At 37.5% G+C, this 27993-nt stretch overlaps 1 non-coding gene and 1 pseudogene across 1 annotated transcript; both read left to right on the top strand.

Moving 5' to 3' along the window:
* LOC127429992 (complement C2-like) lies at window positions 1–27988 on the top strand (annotated as a pseudogene).
* Window positions 21154–21225, top strand: trnag-ucc (transfer RNA glycine (anticodon UCC)). The gene has a single exon. It is a non-coding gene; the product is annotated as a tRNA-Gly (tRNA).
* Window positions 27989–27993: the final 5 nt, after the last annotated feature.

Below are 27993 nucleotides of genomic sequence, written 5' to 3'. Positions count from 1 at the left end.
ATGCTGAGGAAGATGTACTGTTAAATCTCTTTCTTGATACTGTACAAAAGACAAAGAGCTGAAATTTGTTGCATTGTACATCCATACCGAGCAAAATACAGTACATCTTTTACTAAACACAGAATCCAACTTTGCATTGCCAGCAGTTTAAATCATACATTTAAATGCTGAATGCTATCTAACACTGAACAGCTATATTCCTCAATGTTTATTTCATTTGTTTCAGTGCAAACAGATAACTATATGATTATAACTATGAAGAGAGAGCGCCAAGAACTGCACCACATCTGAATCCATCACTGGCGGTATGGTGGAGTATTCTAATGCTGGTGTTGAGGGGAGTCTCCAAATTTATCACTGCAGTGATGGGTCTGAACCTTACCCAGTCAAACAGAAAACCTGCAACTCTAATGGAGAATGGGAGCCAAAGTGAAATGTGAAGGTAAACTTTAAATAGCTCCAGGCATAGAAATCCAAGAAGCTGTTTTTTTTTATTTTATTTTTTTTGTAGTGTTTATACTTAAATTGCAAGCACTGCCTCTACATCTATATGATTTTAATGAGCCCCAGTAAACTGCTTGCGCGCACACACTTAAAAGGCTAAGCGTCCTTCAACGAACGTAAGAGCACCCTCAGTTGAAACTAAGAATGGTTTATATTGGCAAAGCAGGCTTCTCTGAATGTATCCATGAATTCAGCCATTATACACACAAAATCCCTGCATCAACACTTAATTATGCATGGTCTTACAAATCTGCATTTAAGCCTCCAACATACACATGATGGCATTTGATTGGTTATGACCTCTGCTCATGCATCGCTAAGCCTATATCTTTGTTCACTTGGCAGAATGTTCTACCCAGGGTGTTAGCTAGCTAGCTTTTTAAGAATTGCTTTTTAAAAAGGCTAGAATATTCACTATCCAAGATTAACTATCCTGCAAAAACATTACAACCTTATGAGCAGGGTTTCAAATTAACACCTGCCAACAGCAGTGGCGGGTAACTTGGTCACTTTTACAAGCCACTTTTCAGGGTTTTTCCTGCATTGAAAATTGTTGCGCAACTCGGAGCCACTGGTGAAGCAAATTAATGATACTCACGCCTCTCATAACTTACAAGTGCATCTGTGTGGGGCGTATGAAGTGTGCCGGGTTTTTATTTTATTTTTTTAATGATGGGTGTCCACTGGTGTGTGGTGAGCGAAGCAAGTGTTTTGAATTCATTCCAATGGGAGCCGGGCGACACGCTCGCAAGGTGGACTCATTGGAATGAACTGAAAACAGTGGACACACACGCCCGTGGACACGTACGGTCAGCGTGCTCCAGAGCGAAACTTGCGTGATTCAGTCTGTATCACGCTATATCAGTGTGGCCAGTGGAGACCATAAAACTTATGTGACCTATTTGAATTTTACAGAGAACATTTTATCTAAACAAAAAGCTAAAATGTGACAAGAATGCAGTATACCGAACAGATTCGTGCAGTGTATGCAAGCCATTCGTGCATCACGAGCCGGCAGCGCGTCCCTTTCGGTTAATCACACAGGAAAACACGCCCGCTTTGCTTCGGTCAGGCTGCAGGGACGACAGCCTACATTGTTTAATTTGTTTCTTTTTGCTTTTAGAACAACACGTGATGCAATAAGGAAATCACCACAATTAATCCTTGATTTCTAATCCAGCATACAGGTACACCCTCAAACCATGGACATTCAAAATTACATTAAGCAATTAAAAGAAAACAAACCCACATGTGGGTTCAAAAATCTATTCAAAATGTAACCTGGTGTTACAGTTATTTTCCTTTATCACTTTTTGCGAGGCGGGGATTTTGGCTAGTGAAAATGTTGAGTGGCTAGTGACCTTAACTACTAGCCACAGTAAGCCATAAAGTTAATTTCAAACCCTGCTTATGAGTATATTTGTCTAGTATCAAAAAAATACTCAAGTCATTCATTCATTGGCAGTGCGAATGACATTTAGCGCTTTGGGTGAGTAATATGGGGCTGATGAACACTGCTGTTTCTTTCTGTGTTTCCTGTAGCGCTTCATAGTTGATTTAAAGATGGCATTGCATGACTTGACGATGTTTTGTGATGTGACGGTTAGTCTCAGAGCTGGGATTGTATTCGCATCTGGAGGCCGTTTGAACGGGCATAAAAGTCTCGCAATGTCTCATTACAGAGAACAGCACAGTAGGCGTATTAATATAGAACGGTGAATAAAACTGACTGGAACTACCTGTGCATTAAACTTTTAATGCATGCTTTCCATCCAATCAGAATAGAGTATTCAAACAGACCATGGTATAATATTTTAATTATCATACATCTAGTTGTTTGAGCTCCTATTCATTGAGTGTCTACATGGAATTTTTGGAAAAATCCATCTGTCACACTGCAAAACCATTTGAGTAAAGAAGATTAAAAAGGTGATAACCAGATACAGCACATAAATATACACTCTTTCACACACCCCCCCCCCCCCTTGTATGTGAAATGGCCAGAAACTAATTATACATTCAATAAAACTAGTGTTATCAATTATTTTATAATGTAGAGAACTGAAAGTATTCCAGAATTACTATGAGTCATGTATAGTGTCTTCTAAAGAGCAACTGAGGAAACACAGAGGAACTGCTCTATGTCCAATAAAGGGAGGTATTGTGTCCTACTTCAATGAGGGACTGGAGGGAAGTGTATTGACTTATCACTGCAACAAAGGACACTACCCTTATTTCACGACGCAAAGAGTGTGACAAAGATGGCTCCCAAATGGAAAGAACATTCGATGCCATGTGCAAAGGTATTTTCTCATATTTAAAGAAGTGAACAGTACTTGTTTGGCTTCCACGTTGACCATCCATGCCTCTAACTCCAGCTTGACAACGGGCAGTTTTGGCCCAGGAGACAAGGTTGGAGAGCAGCAGACATTTTCATGCCATGACGGATTTGTTTTGACTGGCTCTGTTCAGAGGAATTGCACTCAATGGGGTGGATGGACCGGTACTACACCAGTGTGTGACCAGTGTAATCATCCATAAGCCCTAGGATCGATACTTAAACATTACATATAAATGATGTTAAAGGTGAAGTGTGTAATGTCTACATCACAAATGGCAAAAGTATTAACTATTATTAAACCGGTTTCCCAAACACTCGAGTTTCAAAAAGAGACCTCAACAATGTCTCTGAGGCCACGTACACACTACAGCTAAATTCGGTTGTCAGTTCACCTTTTAGTTCTGAATTCTGTTCTGTACACATACAGTTCAATACAATATGGGAGTGACAATCGCATGTGTACGAAACCGAAAAACTAGTTGTTAATGATGTGTTTAATGAGCCGTGTGAGATGTGCCTGCCTTCTCCAGGTGCAAATCACACAAACGGAGGTATGTCTTTGCTCCTTCATATATTCCAGTCTCTCTCCACTGTGGTTTCTCTCATCGCTGTTTAACAGTAGCCGCTTACACGCATATAAAAAAAAAACAGCGATTCCGTCACAATCACAGTGAGACATTCCGAAAGGTGTTTTTTTTTTTTTTTTTTTTTTTTTTTAATCAATTATTTGTATAACTTTATATTGAAAAATTTTATTGTGGGCCTTGTCTAACAAATGTCGATTTGATTTATTAATCAGCATATCAAGTAATTCAATTAAAGTTTAGCGATTTTGACAGCCCTATTTCTCTTCTAAGGAATTTTAGAAGCAACATCTGAGACAAAGTTGATACTGAAGTTCAGGTGCTTAGCCACAGGTGGGCTGGAATGGGCCTGGCCAAACTCTTATTATTTGACTTAAAGTATATATTTATAAAACCGTAAAAATACACTATGATATATCTGCTGTTCTGACACAAAGCATGCAATATTATGATTTCGTCTGATCTTAATTTTGTTGTGTTGTGGCTTCTTTCTATTGTATATTGGCTTTTCCATTGTGTTGTGACCCAATTTCATTGTGCCATGGTTTTCTGTTGTCTTGTGGCTTATTTTTGTGTTGTAATTTACTTTGTTGCAGCTTTTCTGTTGTCTTATGGCTTATTCCCATTATGTTTTTAGCTTTGATTTGCTTTTTGTAAAGTTGTGCACCCCTGGGCCACCATACTTTCCAGCAAAAAAAAAAAAGTGCTGCAATTAGTGAGTTGTTAAAAATTTACCCACCCATTTGAGGTTCCCCCCCCCTCCCCCCAAAGCCATTTTCTGGCTACGCCACTGCTTAAACATAAATGAGAACTCCATTATTTCTCCTGAGCTGTGATAGCAATGAATATTTGAGCAATGTAATTTGGATCTTGTTCTCTTCTGGTCAACTTTGGAAACATTGTATTGTGGCCTTCCTTTTGATTAACCCCCAGTATTTGCATTGTTCCTCAAACATAAAATACATTAGCTCTATAAAAAGAATATTTTAATAGGCTCGATTCAAGTTTTTAATAGAATTAATTACATGGTATGCTGATTAATTAAACAAATTAATTGCATATAATACATATTTGCTGAGAAAGCTCCTCCAATAACAATGATTCAATATGTGATTTTAAATAATGTATAATTTTTTTATTTTTTTTTTACATTTTTATATAATTAATCGCACTGAATTAACACGTTTATTCGACAGCCCTAATTTTTATATTATATTGTATTATATTATATCTTCCTTGTTCAAGCTGAGGACTGCAAAAATCCAGGCTCCCCTCCAGGGGCCTTGCGCTCTGGAGAACGTTTCCATATCGGAGATAATTTGTAATACAAGTGACAGTTATGCCTGGATATGCTCTGCTCTTTCGAGAGACTGTTTGGACTCGAGGGAATGGAGCAGTGTAGAACCAGGCTGCTATGGTCAGTCAGAGAAACAGAGGATCCTTTTTGTAATCTCTTGGAAATGACACAACATGAGGGTTGTCTGAATATCTTCATCTTATTGGACACATCAGGAAACATTTCACCCGACAATTTTCAGAAATCTAAAAATGCTATTATTAAACTTGTCCATAAGGTTTGTATTTTTGACATTTTCTGACCCTAAAGGAAATGGATAATAATAAAACAAAGTGTGCCTAGAATCAGTTGTGTATGGGGGGGGGAAAGAGGTCATGAATTGTTCATTCTTCAGAGCAGACTCTGAATAGTATGATCATAACCTGAAGGGAACACTACTCCCGAAATTTGTCTCTGACAGCAATATCATGGCCAAAAACATAGTGTGCAGCGGCTTTTATTTGAATCATTCAGAAGTCTTTTGGAATAATAGCATCATGCTTTCTCCATCTTCCAGTTGGATAGCTATGAAGTCAATATGAACTTTGACATCATCTCTTATGCCAGTGAGCCCAAAGACATCGTATCCATGACAGACATCAACAGTGACGATGTGGATTACGCTGTGGAGAAATTAAACTAGTTTAGCAACAAAAGTATGTTCATTATAAAACTTTGTAAAGAGTCATGTCCTATTACAACATTATTGTAGCTTTCTCACCTCAATTTATAAATATGAAACTTTCCATTCCAGGTCATGGGGAAAAAGAAAGGCAACAATCTTTATAAAGCCCTAGAAATGTACGACCATCTTTTTTTCCTTGGGGAGAACAAGAGAAACCACTTCAGTGAGACTCAGAACATCATAATCATTGCAACTGATGGTAAGACCCAGAGCTGGATTATGAAACGGGATAGTGGGGCCATGGGCTTCTGAAATCACAGGCCATGCGGCACAATAATTTACTGTTCGAGTCAAAATAGTGCCATAAAAGAATATTCCGGGTTCAATACAAGTTAAGCTCAATCGACAACATTTGAGGCATAATGTTGATTGCCACAAAACAATTAAATAAATATTTAGTTTTGTCCCTCCTTTTCTTAGTGAGGCACTTACAGTGGAATTTAATGGGGCCAATTTTTTTGATGGTTTAAAGGCAGAAATGTGTAGTTTTATTAGCACTTATGTTAATTCTTATTTTTTATATATATATATATATATATATATATATTAGTCTTTTGAGCTGTGAGTTTAAATCGTCATTTTTACAGTAATTTTAGGGTTTTAGGGAGTCACATCATGGCAATGAAAGTGTAAAATAAAAAAAAAGCTTTACATTGAAAAAGATTAGTGAGCAATTTTATCACACAAATCATCTTTTGACTATTCTCTTGCCTCACTGGAACCAAGATTCTCTTTTTTTTTTATTAGCCAAATCAACATTGGCACTTACTCTAACATAGAAAAGGGGAAAAGATAATTTGTTAAACTTATTCTTAGAAACTGTGGGCCCCCAACACTAATATGAGATCATAGTTTTTGCTCATAGGTAAACAAACAGCCAGCTCAGAATTTAATGATATACTTACCTTTTTTTTTAATTTATATATATATCTTACCGTTTTATATACTTTTTGTTTTTTTCACTCCAATATGGGACGCGACCCAAAAATATATTTTAGCTAAGATCCGTAACTTGTTGGGCTACAAAACCACCGGCATAGACCACACACAAAAGGACCTCCTGGGTTAGCCTTGTGTCCTTGTCCTGGTCTTTCTAGTCTAACACAAATATGATGGTTTTTCATTGTGTTTTTAAAAATAATTGCTTAAATGCCAATTAAATCATTACACCTATAAAGTATATAGATCTCTATAATTTCCCCTAGCTAAAATTAGGTCTGCAACTAATTGATAAATCAATAATTATTGATAACTGAAATCATCGACAACGAATTTCATTATCGATTTGTTGGACATGTTCAGCGAGCATGAAGAGACTCCATCAGGGACGTCACTTTACAGCCCTGTGAAAATGTGTTGCATGATGAAACTTGTTTGAAAAACAACGGAGACAAGTTAAAGTGAAAAAAACAAAACATGACCCAAGCTGTCCTGCGCATGTCAGCACTTAATAAACACGTCTAAAAAGATTATAAGCCTACAATTCTCATGTGGAGCGGTTGCTGCTTCAGGTGCGTTGAAAGTGTGTGTGCTGTTTGATGCGCTTGAGAGTTGTTACTCTCCAGCACAAAACATACATTTTACTGATATTCTATGTTTTATAATGTACACATTTTGAATTCAAAATCAAGTCATTTTTATTTGTATAGCACTTTTCACAGCACACATTTTTTCAAAGCAGCTTTACAGAAAATCATACATTAACAGAAAATGAAACTAATATCTATAAATTCTTTGAGTCATCATTGTGTAGTTTGATTAAATGATTGTAAATTGTGTATAAAAATAAATAATTAAATAATTGTATTTAGAACCCCAGCGAACAAGCCGAAGGTGACTGTGGCAAGGAACACAAAACTCCATAAGATGTTGGTTAATGGAGAAAAAGAACCTTGGGAGAAACCAGACTCACTGTGGGTGCAATTCCCCTCTGGCTAACATCATGAATATAATGCCAATATTACTTATGTGCAGTGCAAGTCATGGTTTAAAATTAGTAAATACACAGATATTAGTAAAGTGTTAAGGGCCAGTGTTTAAACTATAATTTTGTATGAACTGTAAGATTAATGACTAGTGTCTTTGAAGTTCATCCTGGATTAACTGCAGAAATTTACATAGATGCATTTTCCTTTGTTAGTTGGCTGATGAAGGGTTTTGTTGGCAATTAATTGATATTCTATGTATTCCGTTTCAAAAGTGTAGTCCATCATTAGACCAAGGTGATGCAGGCAGAGATGTGTGAGGTGCATCGCAGTTCGACCGGCCAGCCATTTCGGTGAGGTCTATCCTAAATCCAAGGTTCAGGCAGTGGCATATGAAGTATCCCATGTCTTATGGGTCGAGTTGGCATCAGTTCATCCTCCGAAGTCCATCGTAATAGACTGAAGTGATGTTTGGCTGGCACCGGCTGTATTTAGTCAATATCACTCAGACACGTTGCAGTGGAGTCTGACACCAAGCAGGAATGGAGCTGGATCTGGCCGGTTCTGGTTACCTGGTGATAGGAATCCCGAGGTTGAGACAGGGATACAAATAGAATAATATTAGCATAGATGACAAAGAAAATTTCAGAGTTATAGATCATGATAAATGTTTCTGGTTCAAGCACACCTAACTAAAGCAGCTTAATTGTGAGTTGAAGGATAAATTAGATGTATGCCTGGCTAAACAGATCTTTTGTCTTTTGTCTAGACTTAACTGAGTGAGTGTGTCTGGGAGACTATTCCATCATTTAGGAGCCAATAAGGAAAAGGATCTACCTCCCTTTTGTGGATTTTGATATTCTAGGAACTATTAACATATTAACAGAATTTTGCAATTGCAATGAATGTGATGGAATATAGCATGGTAGTACTTAAAGTCACTTAAGTACTGCGGAGCTAGACCATTCAAAGCTTTGTACGTAGTTGACAACATTTTTAAATTAATACGAAATTTAGCCAATGTAATGATGATAAAATGGGGCTAATATGATCATATTACTTTGGTCTAGTCAGCACTCTAGCTGCTGCATTTTGAACCAGTTGAAGTTTATTTATTGAACTTGCTGGACATCCTCCCTGTAATGCATTACAATAATCTAGTCTTGAGGTCATGAACGCATGAATTAGTTTTTCGGCATCAGCAACAGAGAGCATATGTCGTAACTTAGCAATATTTCTGAGGTGGAAGAATGCTGTATATGAAGTTGGGTATCGTCGGCATAACAGTGGAAACTTATTCCACGATTCCTGATAATATCTCCTGGGGAAGCATATTTAAAGAGAAAAGCAGAGGCCCTAAAACTGATTCCTATAGTGAGCATTTTATTTCGGGTTTGTCATTTCAATCTCTTACCAAAATGTTGGATGAAAATGTTTTAATACAACAACTCATGTTTTTGTAGTCGCTATGGTGTTTATTAAAAACTTATTGGTGTTCAGAGAGCAGCAGCTCAATATTCATCTGGTGTCTGTCAGACTCTTTCTGTCACTCACTTTCGCTCAGCTCTGGGCACGAGAACAAAAGTGCAGATCTCCTCGATATGAACAATTTTTAGAGTCGAACTGCTGAAGACTTGTCAAGACTAATCATCACATTTGTTCAATAAACAATTATCTATACTTCATTTACTGGTCTTTCCTGATTTAACTTTTTATTTACATGGAGTATCATCTGCTACACTTCACTGCCACCACTAGGCGCAAGTGACACTTCTGTTCAAGATGCTCTTGTGGAAATTAGTGTAGAGTTAGTAGAGAAAGTCAATATAAATCAAACTACAAAAGTCGTTACTAAATCAAATTTCTGGTCACTGTCAGTTACAATATTATTTGTTAACTTAAAGAATAATGGCACAACATTCAAGAGAGCTAAGATTGTCAATGTTTATTGAACACAAAACTCATTGCTAATACTAATATATGCTAATTACAGTTGCACATGTGACCCATGTTATTTTTTTGAATACATTGTGCATCTAGGGGTCAACATTACCATATTGGTCCTAATATATATTATCCTTATATTCGGATCAATACAGTAATACATGAAAACAAGTTTATACTGAATGTGACATTTTGAGGATTATTTAAGTGGGTAATTATGTTTTGCTTATGCCAGATGCCCAAGAAACCAGCAGTCGACAGAGATTCCATTTTCACAGTCCTGTGTTCATCAAAAGAGGCCATAGTCCAAAATGGCAACATGGCTACTCCTAATCAGAGCATCTGGACAGAGCTTAGTAAGCAGCTATAAAACAAGATCACTGCAAAGGCTCTATACACTTTTGTTAAATTAAATAGACACAACATCTGGACTTCTTTGGGGTTTACGAATGAATGTGATCATGAAACAAATGGCAGTAGTGATGACACTGATTTTTAGCCAGGTTCCCTTTCACCCAGACCAAAAGATTGCTGGACTTTTGATCTTTAAGTTCCATTTCAGAAATGGATTGAATTCATGCCTGAAACTGTTAAATACATCAAGTTCTCTAAAACACAAAAAAGGGAATACACAATTTTGAACGTGATAAATCATCACATTTGGCAAGAAGTAAAATGCCCCTGCACATTTGCCTTTAAAAGAGCCAAGGTCTATCCATCAGCCACAGAGAAATACATAGAAATCAGAGGCAACTGTAAGGAGTGTCGTGGCCACATTCACATAAAATGTGTCAGAGCCTGAAATGAACAGCCCAATGGTGCTCAAGTGCTTAATTAAAAACACTGATGACTCCCCGCACACTGGCTGTTCCAAGCGTGCGATGTCTGGTAACTTGCGTGTGCAGATTGCCAAAGAAATGTGTGAGGGTAGAATGGAACATGTATGGAGGGCATCAGAAGCAACAAAGCTGATGGATTTTGGAGATCCTGAGCCTAGTCATCTGCCTAATTTGGCCACCCTGCGCAACGCAAGAGAAATGATTTAGAATTAGGCGACAAGGATCCCATTGTATCACTGTAGATGTTAAAATACAGTGCACCTCACAGTGGTAGCATTAAAGATATTTGGACTGGACAAGTTTTTCTGTCACTATTTGAGTCGAACACAAATGTATATGTACAAGTCATTATCAAAGACATCTACTAACCCCACTGTGAGTTTTGATGCAACTGGCTCAGTAGTGAGGAAACTACAGAGACCAAATGGCAAGTCTGGCCATATATTCTTATATCAGGGCGTTCTGGCAGGGGATGATAGCTCAAGTGTCCCAGTGGTGCAAATGCTGTCAGAGAGACACTGTTAATGCAATAACACATTGGCTGACAGAATGGATACGCGCAGGTGCACCAACTCCAAAAGAGGTTGTGAGTGACTTTTTCTCTGGCTTTGCTCGGAGCTCTGGTCAAGGCTTTTACTCCTCATCCTGATCTAAAGACCTACATCAGTGAGTGTTGTGGTGTCTTACTCTGTAAACAGTCAGCAAAAGTGCCACCTTGTTTTGTTCAGTTGATGTTGCACACTGCATCAAGATGATCTGCCAGTGGGACTGCCTGAAGAAAAAACTTTGTGAGGTCAATGGCACAGCTTCTCATGTCACAATCCATGGACGATGCAAAAGAGCTACTACGCTGTATTACTGTTGTGGCTCTCAGCGAAGCAGAGGGTAATGACAGCTCTGGAGCCCCCCTCATATCAAAAAGGTGCAAGAAATACCTGAAAGCCCGAATTGCTGAAGAGTGTCATTCCAGATGTAGAGGGTGAGGACCTGGAAGTGGATCCATGTGACCAAACACAGACAGACCTACGACAGTGGGTAACAGACATATGTGAGAGCAGGTCACTTGCCGTAGCTAATGGGGATCATGATAATATGCACTTCCTTGCTGAGATTATTCCCAATATAATCTGGCTTGCAAGTAACATATCACTCTGGACAGGTGTAATGATCCCTCACTTTGAAATATTCAAAGCTGTCCGATTGAAGTCCGGTGCTCTCTAAATCAATGCACTGTTCCACATCTCCACTATCATTGAAAAGTCAATGACAAAACATGCATGTGTTTCCTTCACAAAACAGTGCTCCTCACAGTATTGTGGTCTCAGCACACAAGTCACCTGGGAAATTCCATTTGTTTGTACTTCTGTTGCTGTACTGCAGGCTTCTGTCATGGCTCATCTTCAGACTGCAGTGGAAGAAGGCCTTACTCTTCCGGAGTCCCCCTGCCTCAGGCCAAAACAAAGTCCATCACAGTGTCCCTCTCCATTCAAGACAGATACCTCAGGAAAAGTGCTCTGTGCAGGGAAAGTTTCTCACAGTTACAGTCTGGGAGAACTTCTGTGGATTGACACTGACCTGGGAAGTAACTCCACAATTTGCTTTTGTGTGAATTTTCCCTCCAATCTGATGCTCCAAGGAGAGAGATTTACTTTAAGGGCAATCATTGCTTTCAAAGGAGGCTTAACCCAGGATGCTCTTGGGCATTGTGGCCTACTGCAGGAGGTCTCCATGTGTCTGGGAGATGTATGACGACCTGAGGAGTGACAGGAGTGTCAGAAAAAAACAAAATATGCCCACATGCTGTATTATACACAAAAGACTGATTGCATTGTTTAAATGTAATTTCACAAATACAAGTATTTTTGTTATATGCCACACACCCTTGTTTTCCTAATCCTGTTTGGAGAAGTAATATCTGCTTTTCTGGAAGTTGGGCTTTATGTTGTTTGCACTCAAGTCTATTATTCTGTGTGGTATTTTTGGTTTGAAGACAGATAGTGATTTGACAGTATTAAGTGTTTTTAAGTTTTTAAAGGTCCATTATTTGTGTTAATGGATGTTTGATAGTACACAGTAATTAAATTTCAAAAGTTAAATACTTTTGGCTTAATTCTTAATTCATTGAGTCATGAGTTTCCACTAATATATATATATATATATATATAATGTATGTATGTCAAAAGTTTGAAAACATTAAGATTTTTTTAATGTTTCTGAAAGAAGTCTCTTCTGCTCACCAAGGCTGCATTTGTTTGATCAAAAATACAGTAAAACAGTAATATTGTGAAATATTATTCCAATATAAAACAGTTGTTTTCTATCTGAATATATAGTAAACTGTAATTTATTCTGTGATCAAAGCTGAATTTTCAGCATCATTACTTCATTCTTCAGTGTCACACGATCCTTCAGAAATCATTCTAATATGCTGATTTGCTGCTCAAGAAACATTCATTATTATTATCAGTTGAAAACAGTTTTCGTGGAAACCATGATGCACAACCATTCAAAGGTTTGGCATAAGTAAATTAAAAAATATTTTATATATATATATATATATATATATATATATATATATATATATATATCTTTTATTCAGCAAGGACGCATTAAATTGATCAAAAGAGACAGTAAAGACATTTATATTGTTAAAAAGATTTCTATTTCAAATAAATGCTGTTCTTTTTACCTTTCTATTCATCAAAAAATCCACACAAAAATGTATCACTGTTTCCACAAAAATATTAAGCATGCAAAAATAGTTTTCAACATTGATAAAAATAAGAACCATTCTTAATAATTGAGCACAAAATCAACATTTTACTATGATTTCTGAAGGATCATGTGACATTGAAGACTGGAGTTTGTTTTTATTTATTTTTTTTATATGCCAGTCAAATTACAAACAATGAACATGACAATAGTCATTCCAACACATAGTATAAAATATAGAGCATATATAGACTACAAATAGAAAAAAATATACAGTATAATCTATAAAATAAACAATACAAGTGAAATTAAAAACAAACAAACAAACCATTGAAGACTGGAGTAATGATGCTGAAAATTCTAATTGACATCACAGAAATAAAATTACATTTTAAATTATATTAAAACAGAACACAGCTATTTTAAAGTGTAATGTTTCACAATATTACTGTTTTTACAATATTTTTTTTATCAAAAAAATCTTATTGGTGAGATTAAGAGACTTCTTTCAAAAACATTTAAAAATCTTAATGTTTCCAAACTTTTGACCTGTACTGTATAGGCCTACACACAGACACACACACACACACAGCCTATGTATGTATAAACACAGAGCTACAGCAAACAGATTATGGTGCCGGTATTTACGACAGTGTTAATATTACTACTGTTATTCACATAACTACATACAGTAACAAGTAAAAATACCATGGAGTTTGTGTTACATTCCCCACATCCTGTGATCCGCTGTGTCCGTTAAAAGTTGAAAACGCACAGTGGATAGGTAACAGTTAAGTGAATGCGACTATTTATGTGATTTGGTTTGCCATTTGGATCTTACCTTGTTACTTCAACTGTATTGTTAAAAAAAAAAAGACAGTCACAAAAACGAAACTTTTACTGGCACAAACGAAGCACAAACAAACAAGACTATTTGGGGTTAATTTGGAGCATGTGGGGTGGCTGGTGACGTCATCGCCTATAATTCAATGTCTAATACTTTAAAAACCGAAGCAGCACAAACGGAAATTTTACCGGCACAAACCAGCACAAACGAAACACAAACAATTGAGCCTATTTTGGGTGAATTTGGAGCATGTGGGGTGGCTGGTGACGTCATCGCCTATAATTCAATGTCTAATACTTTAAAAACCGAAGCAGCATTAACAAATCTTTTACCGGCACAAACCAGCACAAGCGAAGCACAAACAAACGAGACTATTTGGGGTGAATTTGGAGCATGTAGGGGGGCTGAGTGACCTCAGAATGACCTATAAATATTCTTTTAATATCTAAAAAAACCGAAGCAGCACAAACGAAACTTTTTACAGCACAAACCAGCACAAATGATTGAGACTATTTTGCCAACGGGTCTCAGACATCCAGCCATTCAATGGCACAAATCTACTATAAACCTTGTCACCACGACAAGCAGGGAGGGGGCCAGAGCATATTATGGTGTCTGACATCGTTTTTGCAAGTTCACACACCTCTTTAACATTACCTGTTAAATGATCTCCGACTGGCAAAGCCGGACACCATTAGTGCCAATATGAATAAAAATTTTAGAAAATCTACATTTAGCATTAGCCAGCAGTTGTAAATTTGATCTGATGTCAGACGCCTGAGCCCCCGAAATGCAATTAACAATTGTGGCTGGAGTCTTTATTTCCACGTTCCTTACAATAGAATCTCTGTAACCAGGGTGCTTTCAACATGATTCTCAGTGGGTGCATCACTGAGTGGGGAGAATCGATTGGAAACCCTAACAGGAACAGGAGAGTGGTGTCGCTTTGCTGAGCAAGTATGCTGCCAAGACGTCATCCAAACGCCCTGCTGCAGGGACTCTACAGCCGGAACCAAAGTGTGTGTGTTGCTCGCTGTACTACCTGGATTTGAAACAGTATCTACTGGCTTCTTTTTCTCAATGACCTCCACTAGCGTTCGGATGCGTGTCTCTAACTCATTAATCTTCTCTGTCAGCCTGACTAATTCCTTACATTTATCACATGTAAATCCCTCACTGGTGACAGAAGAAGCTATAGTAAACGTGGCATGTAATGCAGGAAGCAATAACATGAGCGGATGCCGTCACTTACCACAATTGTTTGTTGTTGTTGGTTGCTCCCAGTCAGCGAGGGTTTGAGATCGATGAGAATCCCTCACTCAATTGTTTGTTGTTATGGTTGTCCTTGATAAGCAGTGCTTTGAAATCGATGCAATAATCCGTGTAGCACAGAGGAGAAAACGGATGTGCAGGTTAAAATGTTAACAGAATAATGCGGAAAAAACCTGATGCGTGCTGAAAAATGGCAGAGATTAAAGATTAAAAGCTGAACACAGATAGATAAGATGTTAAAAAAGCAAGCAGGCTACAAACACAGACTTGAGCTAGGCACCAGCAGCAACCAGACAAGGTATACGTATTAAAATCAGGTGTAAAACTGTTTGTTTTTACCACATGCAAGTCCCTGTTAAACTGCACTGAGCATTGGGCAAAGGAGCACGCGCATCCTGGTCAATCAAACTGATCGCAATGGAGAAAGGGGCGCAATCATTTTCATTAAATGTGCAAAAACATACCTCGACTTCAGTTTCAATAATCAATTGTGCAGCTCTCATGCATATCACACCGATGTCTCGGCGGTCAAAATGTGCCGGATTTCAAAGTCTTTTAGATGGTTTCTCCTCATGCAAGCGCATAATACAATGAACAACGATGCTATTTTCAACACAAGAGAGAATTTGCACTGCGTTTACAGATAATTGTACTATATTAAACTGTATATTGCTGAATATAATTATAATGGTCCTGATATTTGATAGTCCTCCTTGATAATGCCAAATGTAATGTCTGATTATTGGAATGAACAACCACATCCTCACACGGTTCTACACCTGCACTGTAGAGAGCATCCTGACTGGCTGCATCATCGCCTGGTACGGCAACAGCACGAAGGGTGGTAGGAACTGCCAGACACATCATTGGAGGTGAGCTTCCCTCCCTCCAGGACATATATACAAGGCGGTGTGTGAAAAAAGCTCGGAGGATCATCAGAGACTCCAGCCACCCGAGCCATGGGCTGTTCTCACTGCTACCATCAGGCAGGCGGTATCGCAGCATCAGGACCCGCACCAGCCGACTCCATGATAGCTGCTTCCCCCAAGCAATCAGACTTTTGAACTCTTGATCTCTCACGATCAAAATACATCAGCACTGGACTGTCATAAATTATATTCTCTCTTAACACACTGGCAACTGACTATCAACCGACAGCCTGAATGTCAATACAGTACAATACAACCTACTGTATATTTTATATATACCATGTTTATTGTGTACTGTGTATTCTATATTGTATGCGTATTCTATATTGTGTGTTTTGTATACTGTACAGTGTATGTTATTATTTGTATATTGTGTTGTGTAATTATGTATATATTAGATTTTATATTTTGTTTATATCTGATGTTTATTGTAAATTGGTATATGTCTCATCACTGTCATGACTGCTATGTTGCTCGGAACTGCACCCAAGAATTTCACACACCATTGCACTTGTGTATATGATTGTGTGACAATAAAGTGATTTGATTTTGATTTCACCAGTAAATTTATACCATGGCAAACATTATTTTACTGGATAAACATACATATAGTTTTGAAAAGAATAGTCATCAGTGACAATACTATTTTAAAATGTACAATATTAATTTAAAATACATAAAATGTATGTAATCAGTAACTGTGTACAAGCATATGTATCTATCCTAATTATGTATTTTTCAGCTGGGCAGAATTAGTCATATTTCTATTCTGCCCTCTGCTGGGCAGATTTGTTTTTTTGTTTTTTTTCACTCCATCCTGATTGGCTCATTTTACTGTTTAATGAACAGTACTTTTTGTTAAGATTTACAAGTAAAGGAAAGGAACTATTTAGCATATATCCTCAAAGTAATAATAATAATAATAATACATTTTAAAACTTAACTTTTCATGATATAGGCTTTGTTCAAAGTTTTGTAAGAGTATAGAATTGTGAATTCAGTACTGTAAATCAAACCAAATCTGTACACCTTTGATCATTTCAGTTTTTTTTAAATCATATTTTAATAAAATACAAGAAATAAAGTTGATTTATCTGATTAATTGAAAACATAAAGCTTAATCGATTACCAAAATAATCATTAGTTGCAGCCCTAGCTAAATTCTCAAATTTGATTTCAGTAATTAGTTTTGCACTTGATATCACAAATGGAATTTCAACTAATTTAACCAGTCATTTTTTATATCAGCTAATTTAACCATCATTTTTATATCTAAAAATAAATTTTTAGATGTTACATTCAGTTTTTCAGTAATCTGGGATTTCAGATATCAGTAAATTCAAGAGTAATGAAAGATACCTTAAATATCTTAAAAGTTTTTTTTTACTAGTTACAGTAACATTATAGATGTCTGAAATTAACATTTTCTTCAGTGAAAACAAAATTACTGATATCAAAAATGTGCATTTTTGCTCTCAACAATTGTGATTCAATTGTCAAACGTCAGCGACGTTGCTAGACCCTGGCTGATAGGGCTGAAACCCTGGATCTTTTGTTAATAGCCCGAATGTTTTTTTGTGATGAAAAAAAAAAAGAATAAAGTAAGGCTTAATGTTAATTACATCAGGGTACAAAAGCAACAAGACAGACTGCAATTCTGTCTTTAAATGCAAATTACTTTCGATCAGTGAGCCCAACGAGCATTAACTGACTGTTCGCACTTTGACTTTTACCTGCTGTTCGTGCTCAAGTTCATCAGACACATTACGAATGCTTTCTATTTTCTCTCACAGGGGTGCAGCTTTTCTGCACCAGAGGTTTTATTATACAAGCCTTATTTCTAAATATACAGGTGCATCTCAATAAATTAGAATGTCGTGGAAAAGTTCATTTATTTCAGTAATTCAATTCAAATTGTGAAACTTGTGTATTAAATAAATTCAATGCACACAGACTGAAGTAGTTTAAGTCTTTGGTTCTTTTAATTGTGATGATTTTGGCTCACATTTAACAAAAACCCACCAATTCATTATCTCAAAAAATTAGAATACATCATAAGACCAATTAAAAAAAACATTTTTAGTGAATTGTTGGCCTTCTGGAAAGTATGTTCATTTACTGTATATGTACTCAATACTTGGTAGGGGCTCCTTTTGCTTTAATTACTGCCTCAATTCGGCGTGGCATGGAGGTGATCAGTTTGTGGCACTGCTGAGGTGGTATGGAAGCCCAGGTTTCTTTGACAGTGGCCTTCAGCTCATCTGCATTTTTTGGTCTCTTGTTTCTCATTTTCCTCTTGACATACCCCATAGATTCTCTATGGGGTTCAGGTCTGGTGAGTTTGCTGGCCAGTCAAACACACCAACACCATGGTCATTTAACCAACTTTTGGTGCTTTTAGCAGTGTGGGCAGGTGCCAAATCCAGCTGGAAAATGAAATCAGCATCTTTAAAAAGCTGGTCAGCAGAAGGAAGCATGAATGCTCCAAAATTTCTTGGTAAACGGGTGCAGTGACTTTGGTTTTCAAAAAACACAATGGACCAACACCAGCAGATGACATTGCACCCCAAATCATCACAGACTGTGGAAACTTAACACTGGACTTCAAGCAACTTGGGCTATGAGCTTCTCCACCTTTCCTCCAGACTCTAGGACCTTGGTTTCCAAATGAAATACAAAACTTGCTCTCATCTGAAAAGAGGACTTTGGACCACTGGGCAACAGTCCAGTTCTTCTTCTCCTTAGCCCAGGTAAGACGCCTCTGATGTTGTCTGTGGTTCGGGAGTGGCTTAACAAGAGGAATATGACAACTGTAGCCAAATTCCTTGACATGTCTGTGTGTGGTGGCTCTTGATGCCTTGACCCCAGCCTCAGTCCATTCCTTGTGAAGTTCACCCAAATTCTTGAATCAATTTTGCTTGACAATCATAAGGCTGCGGTTCTCTCGGTTGGTTGTGCATCTTTTTCTTCCACACTTTTTCCTTCCACTCAACTTTCTGTTAACATGCTTGGATACAGCACTCTGTGAACAGCCAGCTTCTTTGGCAATGAATGTTTGTGGCTTACCCTCCTTGTGAAGGGTGTCAATGATTGTCTTCTGGACAACTGTCAGATCAGCAGTCTTCCCCATGATTGTGTAGCCTAGTGAACCAAACTGAGAGACCATTTTGAAGGCTCAGGAAACCTTTGCAGGTGTTTTGAGTTGATTAGCTGATTGGCATGTCACCATATTATAATTTGTTGAGATAGTGAATTGGTGGGTTTTTGTTAAATGTGAGCCAAAATCATCACAATTAAAAGAACCAAAGACTTAAACTACTTCAGTCTGTGTGCATTGAATTTATTTAATACACGAGTTTCACAATTTGAGTTGAATTACTGAAATAAATGAACTTTTCCACGACATTCTAATTTATTGAGATGCACCTGTATAATCTATAAGCCTCATTTCTAATCTTGATTTGTTTTTAACAATTCTCACACCAAGTAGATTTTAATGCACGCACCAGTCAACTTGTTTTGAGCACCCCTAATCGCTCCCTAAAATGGACTCTTAAAATCTGCTAGTGCATTTAAGAATTACCATCCATAATCAAATTAGTAGCAAGTTCACTGAACGACGAACCAACCAGATTTTATTTAGCATTAGTCGATCAGAATGAAGAAGGTATGTCAATAACAGTGCCTTCAATACAACAAAACTTTAACAAGGATAAGATTTGTATGATGTAGGCCTACGATTGTTATGCCAGTAGGTAGCCACGTTAATGACTAGTTGCTAACTGATTAAGTTACATGTGAGCTGACCAAATATCTGGATTTATAATTATCCTTTGATAATTTGTAGTAGGGATGTGCACGGTTACCGTTTTAACTCTTTGGTTAAACACAAGGTTTCACGAACAGTTATTGGGGTTTTTGCCGGGAGTCGGTACGTGGAAATTAAAAACATTTATTGCAATGGAGTTTCCTCAAACACAACTCAGAATATCAGCATAGTGAGCTATGAGCATAAAATCTCACATTAAAGTCAAATAAAAATGATCAAACTGTCACTGCCTGTATATGCGCACTGTCTGGGCTGGTTCACATTTCCATGTCATGTGCGTGGCGTTAAATAGCCTCTTTGGGGTGCCTTGATTTTTAAATGGTTTAAAATCAAATGGCATTGAACTTGTCTAATTATTGTAGGCTACTTAATTCTGCACACCAGAGCAAAAGGGAAAACGCTGTCTAACCGTTTAGCATTGAAACTATACTTTGGTTAAAAACAACCTGGAATCATGTTTAATGGTGTAACAGTCATGAAACCCAACGCAGGTGTTTCGAGATGCATTTATAAAAATGTAAGTTATTTTTAAATATACTCTGTGATCCTACGATGGAATTTTTATTGCCACATTAAATAAAAGGAAAGAATAAGATTTTGAGAATAAACACATATTTTGCATTATGAGATTGAATTCCTATGAGAATAGTCAAATTAATTAGAATAAAGTTGTAGCACTTTGAGATTATAATTATTATATTTTGAGAATAAAGTAAAGATTACGAAAATAAAGTCGTAGCATTGTGAGAATAAAGTAGAAATATTTCGAGAAAAAACAAATCTCAATATTAGGCTTAACTGAGCGTCATTATCACAATGATAGAACAGACGCCGTGCCAGCAGCTTCATTAATGCAAGAGATGGATGTGGAGGATATAGTTATATCATGCTATATAGGATAGGATTTAGCAATAAAGAAATCCTTGGTCTTTTGGTGCATCAGCACAGAGTTATTATTGGTATCCGGACACTGCAGTGGTTATTTAGGGAATTTAATTTATTCAGGAGAAAGAACCAGACAGACATTTGCACAGTCCCTCTCGGTGTTGGTGATGCTTGGTCTGCTTTTTTGTTGGGCTTTCCTCTCTAAACAATACTGTAGCTGAGGGGATGTTACCACATACAATGTCTTGAAATGGACTTATATAGTCCACAGCAGTTACAATTATTTTTCGCTTCACTTGAGTGTGAGCCTATATCTCATGCCTCCCTTGACAGGCGCCCACAGATAGAATAGATACTGCTGTACTAATGCACACCTCATTTATGAACAAAAAGCTCGCAAAAACTTCCCACAAATTCAGCTCGGTTGCATAGCCACGTTATCTCCCTGGTTAGTTGTGTTGAATGTAAAGACCCAGATGCTCCACTTTTCTGTTATTCACCACATCACTTTGATGTTGCTTGCGTTGGTGGTATAGTGGTGAGCATAGCTGCCTTCCAAGCAGTTGACCTGGGTTCAATTCCCAGCCATTGCATTTGAAGGGCAGTGGTGGCTCAGTGGTTAAGGCTCTGGGTTACTGATCAGAAGGTTGGGGGTTCAAGCCCCAGCACTGCCAAGACACCACTGTTGGGTCCTTGAGCAAGGCCCTTGACCCTAACTGCTCCAGGGGTGTTGTATCATGGCTGACCCTGCACTCTGACCCCAGCTTAGTTGGGATATGTGAAAAAAAGAATTTCACTGTATATGTGCAAATGTGTGATAAAATTCATTAATTAAATTAATGTTACTTTCCTTTTGATTTATGCTCAAAATATTACAAAATATATCTCATAATGCTTCGACTTTATTCTCGTAATTTTTACTTTATTCTCAAGATATTATGATAAATGACAATTGCAAATTTAAGTTATTAAATGACTTTGATTTTATTGTTAGCGCTAGTTTCTGCACTATGAACAATGAGCCAACAAGTTGTAATTCTCGCTTTGATTCTCCACAATGTAAATTAAAAAGTGTGCCTTATATTTGCTCATATAAAGTTCTGAACCGTGTCAGTGTTGTGCTTAATATAATTATTATTTGAAAGGTAGGGTGGTCATTTTGTAAGTCACGGATGCAAGGATTTCTCTTATTTTTATATTTATATTATAATATGTCCTGTGGGCTAAGCCCCAGATGTCACTGAAGTCTAGCGACGCCCAGGGTAGACGTTGAAAGCTTTCTTCATGCATTTGCTGTTTATCTCTCCCTCAACACTGATATTTATCATTTGACATGCAATTATGTTGAAGACTATCAAAGGGATACTTCATCCAAAAATGAAAATTCTGTATCATGCACTCACCCTCATGTTGTTCTAAACCCATATGACTTACTTTCTTCCGTAGAACACAAAAGGAGATGTTAGGCAGAATGACAGCCTCAGTCACCATTCACTTGCATTGCATGTTTTTTTGTTCAAGTTTATGCCAGTTTTTTACATTTGCATGTTTAACAGATGTGTACGTGTTTGCTGTTGGCCAAAATGTTAATGAGGAGCTAAAAACCATTTCCTCTTTCAAGAAAGATGAGATGCATAGTTTTTCTCTGAAGGGCTATGACCAGCTAGGATTCATGTTCAACCAAATGATCAGTAAGTAAGCAGGTTTCTATTTCATGTTTGCCAACCTTACTTGTAAAAATGTTCATTACTTTATTAATAACTTTTATTAATGAATTTATATTAATTACTGTTAATAAAAAAAAAAAAATATTACAAATTGAAAGATATTTTGGGGCCATTTTGATACATAGAATTTAAGAATAAAAATATATTAAATGTTACCTCATAAAGATGAAATGATGAAATGTAGAAAAGTGTGACTAAATGCCACTCGTACACCTGTGGTGGACATTTAAAAATGTTCCTGACTACGCCACATTGTGGATATGTTATAGTATCACCCCTTCATTTATGTGTGTGTGTTCTGCATTGTGGCTGATTTATTGATTTTATTTGACAAATTTAAAAAAAATGCTTGGTTTTATCGTCTCCCCCATTCATTTCCTAAGTGGGGTCAAATTTGACCCCAAACAGTAAGAGTGTGAGTATTTTTGTCACACCACCAGATTTTTTTTTTTTTTTTTTACGGGAAACCATGTTTTTTTAAAGCAGTAAAGTTCAAAAGGGGTCAAAATTTACCCCAACAGTCCATAAGGGTTAAGGGTTAAAATCCAGAAAAACCCAACACCAAATGGTATAAAGAGAGATATGCCCACCCACCAGGGATACGATCATATCAAAAACCACCATTGGCAGATGAACAGAGGGCACAGTGTAAATGGCGATCAGCAGCCTGCTGAACAATTATAACACAAAAAAATGTCCCCAAACTCCACTGCAAACAAACATGCTAAAATTAGCATGCAACCACATGTAAACAATAGGTTGCACACTAGCCAAACCGCTAACAGCAAGAAAGCTAATGACACATACTTTCAGGTGGTAAGGTCCAGCCCTGGCAAGGGAGGCCACTCAGTGATGCACACCCCAGTTCTTCTTCTTCTTTCCGTTTTATGGCGCATTACAAACCAGCGTAAAAAGGTATATACCGTCACCTACTTTATCGGAGTGTGCAGCATCAAGGCTTCATTCTCCTACTTTATATTCTGATTTGTAACTGTGTTTCTTGTAGAAATTAAAAAATAGTCCTATTTACTTCATTTGGTTTCTCTCCTGTTCCTAGAATTCCCTTAACATTCTATTCTCTTCCCACTTTGTTATCGTATCTTTAAGATTTGATCTCTCCTTACTATAATTTATACACCTCATAATCACGTTCAACATTTTCTTAACATTTAAATATTACGCATTTATCCGTTTTTAAGCATTGCTTAGTCTTGTGTGTCCCAACCTAAGTCTGGAATAGATTACTTCTCTTCTGCATCTATTATTGAATGTTTTGATTATGGTTGGATTTTGTAATATTCTCTGCCTTTATTATCCATATCCCATCTGATTTGCCATGTTTGACTTATATTATACTTGATTCATGATTTTCCTTAATTTGTACTTGTATGTATTATTGTCCTTTAGGGCTGATTTTGCCAGATGGTCTGCTACTTTGTTTCCCTCTATTCCAACATGAGCTAAAACCCAGCAGAACTGCACATTTATTCCAAGTCTTGGAAGATTTAGTATACTAGTATTAAAATGTCTTCTCTACTGAATTTACTTGTTTTAATGCTATAAATTGAGGCAGCAGAATCTGAGAATATTACTATTTTATTGGGCTTGACGTCTTCTGTCCACTGTAAGCCTAAGGCTATAGCTACTAGTTCAGCAGTATATACCGAAAGGTGATTTGAAATTATTTTAGCTATGCATTTTTTAAACTCTGAAATACCCAACCCTACGTGACCATTAACTGGATCTTTTAACCATCTGTAAAGATAATTAAGTGACTGTAATATTGTTTCTTTAGGTAATCTTGTGTTAAATATGCCAGAATTTTCTCCTTCAATCCATTCCCTTTTCTTATCAATTAACTCCATATTAACACTAGGTTCTGGGAATACCCATAGTGGGACATTACTTTGAACAACTATAGAGCAGAATTTAATATTATTCAAACTATATTCTTCAGATCTCTGTCCTGTAATCCACCCAAACCCTCTACTTGTGTATTTTCTATATTCCCAAAATTTTAAAAGGATGGATGACGCAAAGTTATTTTCTGCCTCTTTCAGTCGTATCCAGTATGAAAGTGACAATTTCCTCCTCAAGTCTAGTGGTAGTTCATTGGTTTCTGTTAATAAAGCATTGGTTGGAGTAGTTTTCATAGCTCCTGTACAAATTCTTAGTGCTCTATATTGAACTCTATTGAGCTTTTCTAAGTGAGAGTTAGCTGCAGCACCATAAACCATACTGCCATAGTCCAAGTTTGATCTCATCAAAGCTCTATAAATATCTAGCAATGCTCCTTTTTCTGCTCCCCACTCATATCCGGAAATACTCCCCATCAAATTCAGCACTTTTTTAGATTTGGTCTCAATGTGCTCCATATGTATGGAGGACGAAAACTGCAAAAACAATAAATAAATACACAAATAAATAAATAAATAAATGATCACATAATTCCACATATTCCTGCATAAATAAATATATAAATAATTAAATGTGCGAGGAGATTAACAAATAAATAAAATAAACAATTAGGGAAATGCAAATCTGAAAGTTTACTTTTTGCCTTAATCGTTAATTTATTTCTGGATGTAGTTCAGTATTTATTTTTCCTTCGCGCAACATGCTAATAAGAGGATGTCAATCAAACATCAGTAGGCGGAATTTATGCCACCATTGGCTGATCATTGTATAAGTGCTGCTCTTGATTGTTTGCCTGCCCTGTGCCTGCGCATTAACGTTAGGACAAATGGACGAAGTAGGCTAGAAATTATCAGAGACCTGCAAAGGCTTGCTGACACTGTTGAAAATTGAAGTACATTATCTGCTGATTATATACTCTTCAGCGTGGATGCCTGTATAGACGACTTAGATCAGTTAGCAGCTACATTTGACATGGATGTAGATCCATTTGTCCTTGAAAAGTTGGAAAAGGTTGTTCTACTTATATGACATACAGGTGTCAACAGAGGTGTAACTGGACATGCTTTAGTCCCTGTTCCCATAAGTACAATCGAGTCTTATTTATTATCGTGTTTAACAGCACCTGAAATCGCAAGTTTTTTGGTAAGTTAAGGTAGAGCCCCTTTACAGTACTTGATATTAACAAGAGTTGTCTACATATTCACGAGTTTACCCCTTGCGTAGTCATGAGTACACTGTGTAGGGAAAAGAAACAGCATTCATATATGCCCAAGTAAGCACATTGTCAGTGGTACCAGTGACTTAAGATCTCACGTCCAATCTGAAAGAGACAGTGAGATTGCATGATAATGAATATACTTTGTAAACTTTCATGTCAGGTTGATATCAGTTTTAATGTTGTAAAATAAAATTCCATATTTATTTTTACATTAACACACTCAAGCGTCCACTTACGTAGTGTCTGCCCACTGAGGGCATTTGTCTCCAAATGCAAGGTACAAATCAGTTGCTGGAAACATCACAAAGGCAAAATGAAAACATGACATTGGTGATGATATTCACTTTGCCCCCCAGATTTCCCCCTGCCGCCTTCATAAAATAATTAATGGTGTAGTGGGCTGAAGCACTTAACTGGTAATAAGAAGGTTGCTGGTATGATCCCCACAGCCATCACCATTGTGTCCTTGAGCAAGTCACTTACAGTGCATCCGGAAAGTATTCACAGCGCTTCACTTTTTCCACATTTTGTTATGTTACAGCCTTATTCCAAAATGGATTAAATTCATTATTTCCTCAGAATTCTACAAACAATACCCATAATGACAACGTGAAAGAAGTTTGTTTGAAATCTTTGCAAATTTATTAAAAATAAAAAACGAAAAAAATCACATGTACATAAGTATTCACAACCTTTGCCATGACACTCAAAATTGAGCTCAGGTGCATCCTGTTTCCACTGATCATCCTTGAGATGTTTCTACAACTTGATTGGAGTCCACCTGTGGTAAATTCAGTTGATTGGACATGATTTGGAAAGGCACACACCTGTCTATATAAGGTCCCACAGTTAACAGTGCATGTCAGAGCACAAACCAAGCCATGAAGTCCAAGGAATTGTCTGTAGACCTCCGAGACAGGATTGTATCAAGGCACAGATCTGGGGAAGGGTACAGAAACATTTCTGCAGCATTGAAGGTCCCAGTGAGCACAGTGGCCTCCATCATCCGTAAATGGAAGAAGTTTGGAACCACCAGGACTCTTCCAAGAGCTGGCCGCCTGGCCAAACTGAGCGATCGGGGGAGAAGGGCCTTAGTCAGGGAGGTGACCAAGAACCCGATGGTCACTCTGACAGAGCTCCAGCATTTCTCTGTGGAGAGAGGAGAACCTTCCAGAAGAACAACCATCTCTGCAGCACTCCACCAATCAGGCCTGTATGGTAGAGTGGCCAGACAAAAGCCACTCCTCAGTAAAAGGCACATGACAGCCTGCCTGGAGTTTGCCAAAAGGCACCTGAAGGACTCTCAGACCATGAGAAACAAAGATTGAACTCTTTGGCCTGAATGGCAAGCGTCATGTCTGAAGGAAACCAGGCACCGCTCATCACCTGGCCAATACCATCCCTACAGTGAAGCATGGTGGTGGCAGCATCATGCTGTGGGGATGTTTTTCAGCGGCAGGAACTGGGAGACTAGTCAGGATCGAGGGAAAGATGAATGCAGCAATGTACAGAGACATCCTTGATGAAAACCTGCTCCAGAGTGCTCTGGACCTCAGACTGGGGCGAAGGTTCATCTTCCAACAGGACAACGACCCTAAGCACACAGCCAAGATAACAAAGGAGTGGCTCCGGGAAAACTCTGTGAATGTCCTTGAGTGGCCCAGCCAGAGCCCAGACTTGAACCCGATTGAACATCTCTGGAGAGATCTGAAAATGGCTGTGCACCGACGCTCCCCATCCAACCTGATGGAGCTTGAGAGGTCCTGCAAAGAAGAATGGGAGAAACTGCCCAAAAATAGGTGTGCCAAGCTTGTAGCATCATACTCAAAAAGACTTGAGGCTGTAATTGGTGCCAAAGGTGCTTCAACACAGTATTGAGCAAAGGCTGTGAATACTTATGTACATGTGATTTTTTTTTTTTTTTTTTTTTATAAATTTGCAAAGATTTCAAACAAACTTCTTTCACGTTGTCATTATGGGGAATTTAATCCATTTTGGAATAAGGCTGTAACATAACAAAATGTGGAAAAAGTGAAGCGCTGTGAATACTTTCCGGATGCACTGTAACTCCAGGTTGCTCCAGGTGTATTGTCCCTGTAATAAGTGGATAAAAGCGTCTGCCAAATGCATAAATGTAAATGTATGCTTGAGTTGTATGACCCTGTCTTGAGAACATTCTCTGATTATTTTATGTTTCTGTTTTAACTTTATTGCAATCATCTTATAATAATAATTGTTTCTGAAAAAAAAATGAATGGCCAGAACATACATGGACCAAACACTGCAACAAACTTCTCATGTTAAATCATAATCATACTGACATCTTTGTTATATTTCAGAGTGTCAGACCTGCGCACAACCATGGACAATGAGGAGTTAGATGCCATAGTGACAGGGATTCTACAACAACACCCAAACACTGGGTATAAAGTGATGATAGGACATCTCAATGCTCAAGGCATTCGGATTCAGAGTATGAGAATTAATATCTAAAGCAG

This window comes from Myxocyprinus asiaticus, chromosome 39 (genome assembly GCF_019703515.2).
Source record: "Myxocyprinus asiaticus isolate MX2 ecotype Aquarium Trade chromosome 39, UBuf_Myxa_2, whole genome shotgun sequence".
Classification (NCBI taxonomy): Eukaryota; Metazoa; Chordata; class Actinopteri; order Cypriniformes; family Catostomidae; genus Myxocyprinus; species Myxocyprinus asiaticus.
This window is presented reverse-complemented; position numbering and strand designations above follow the sequence as displayed.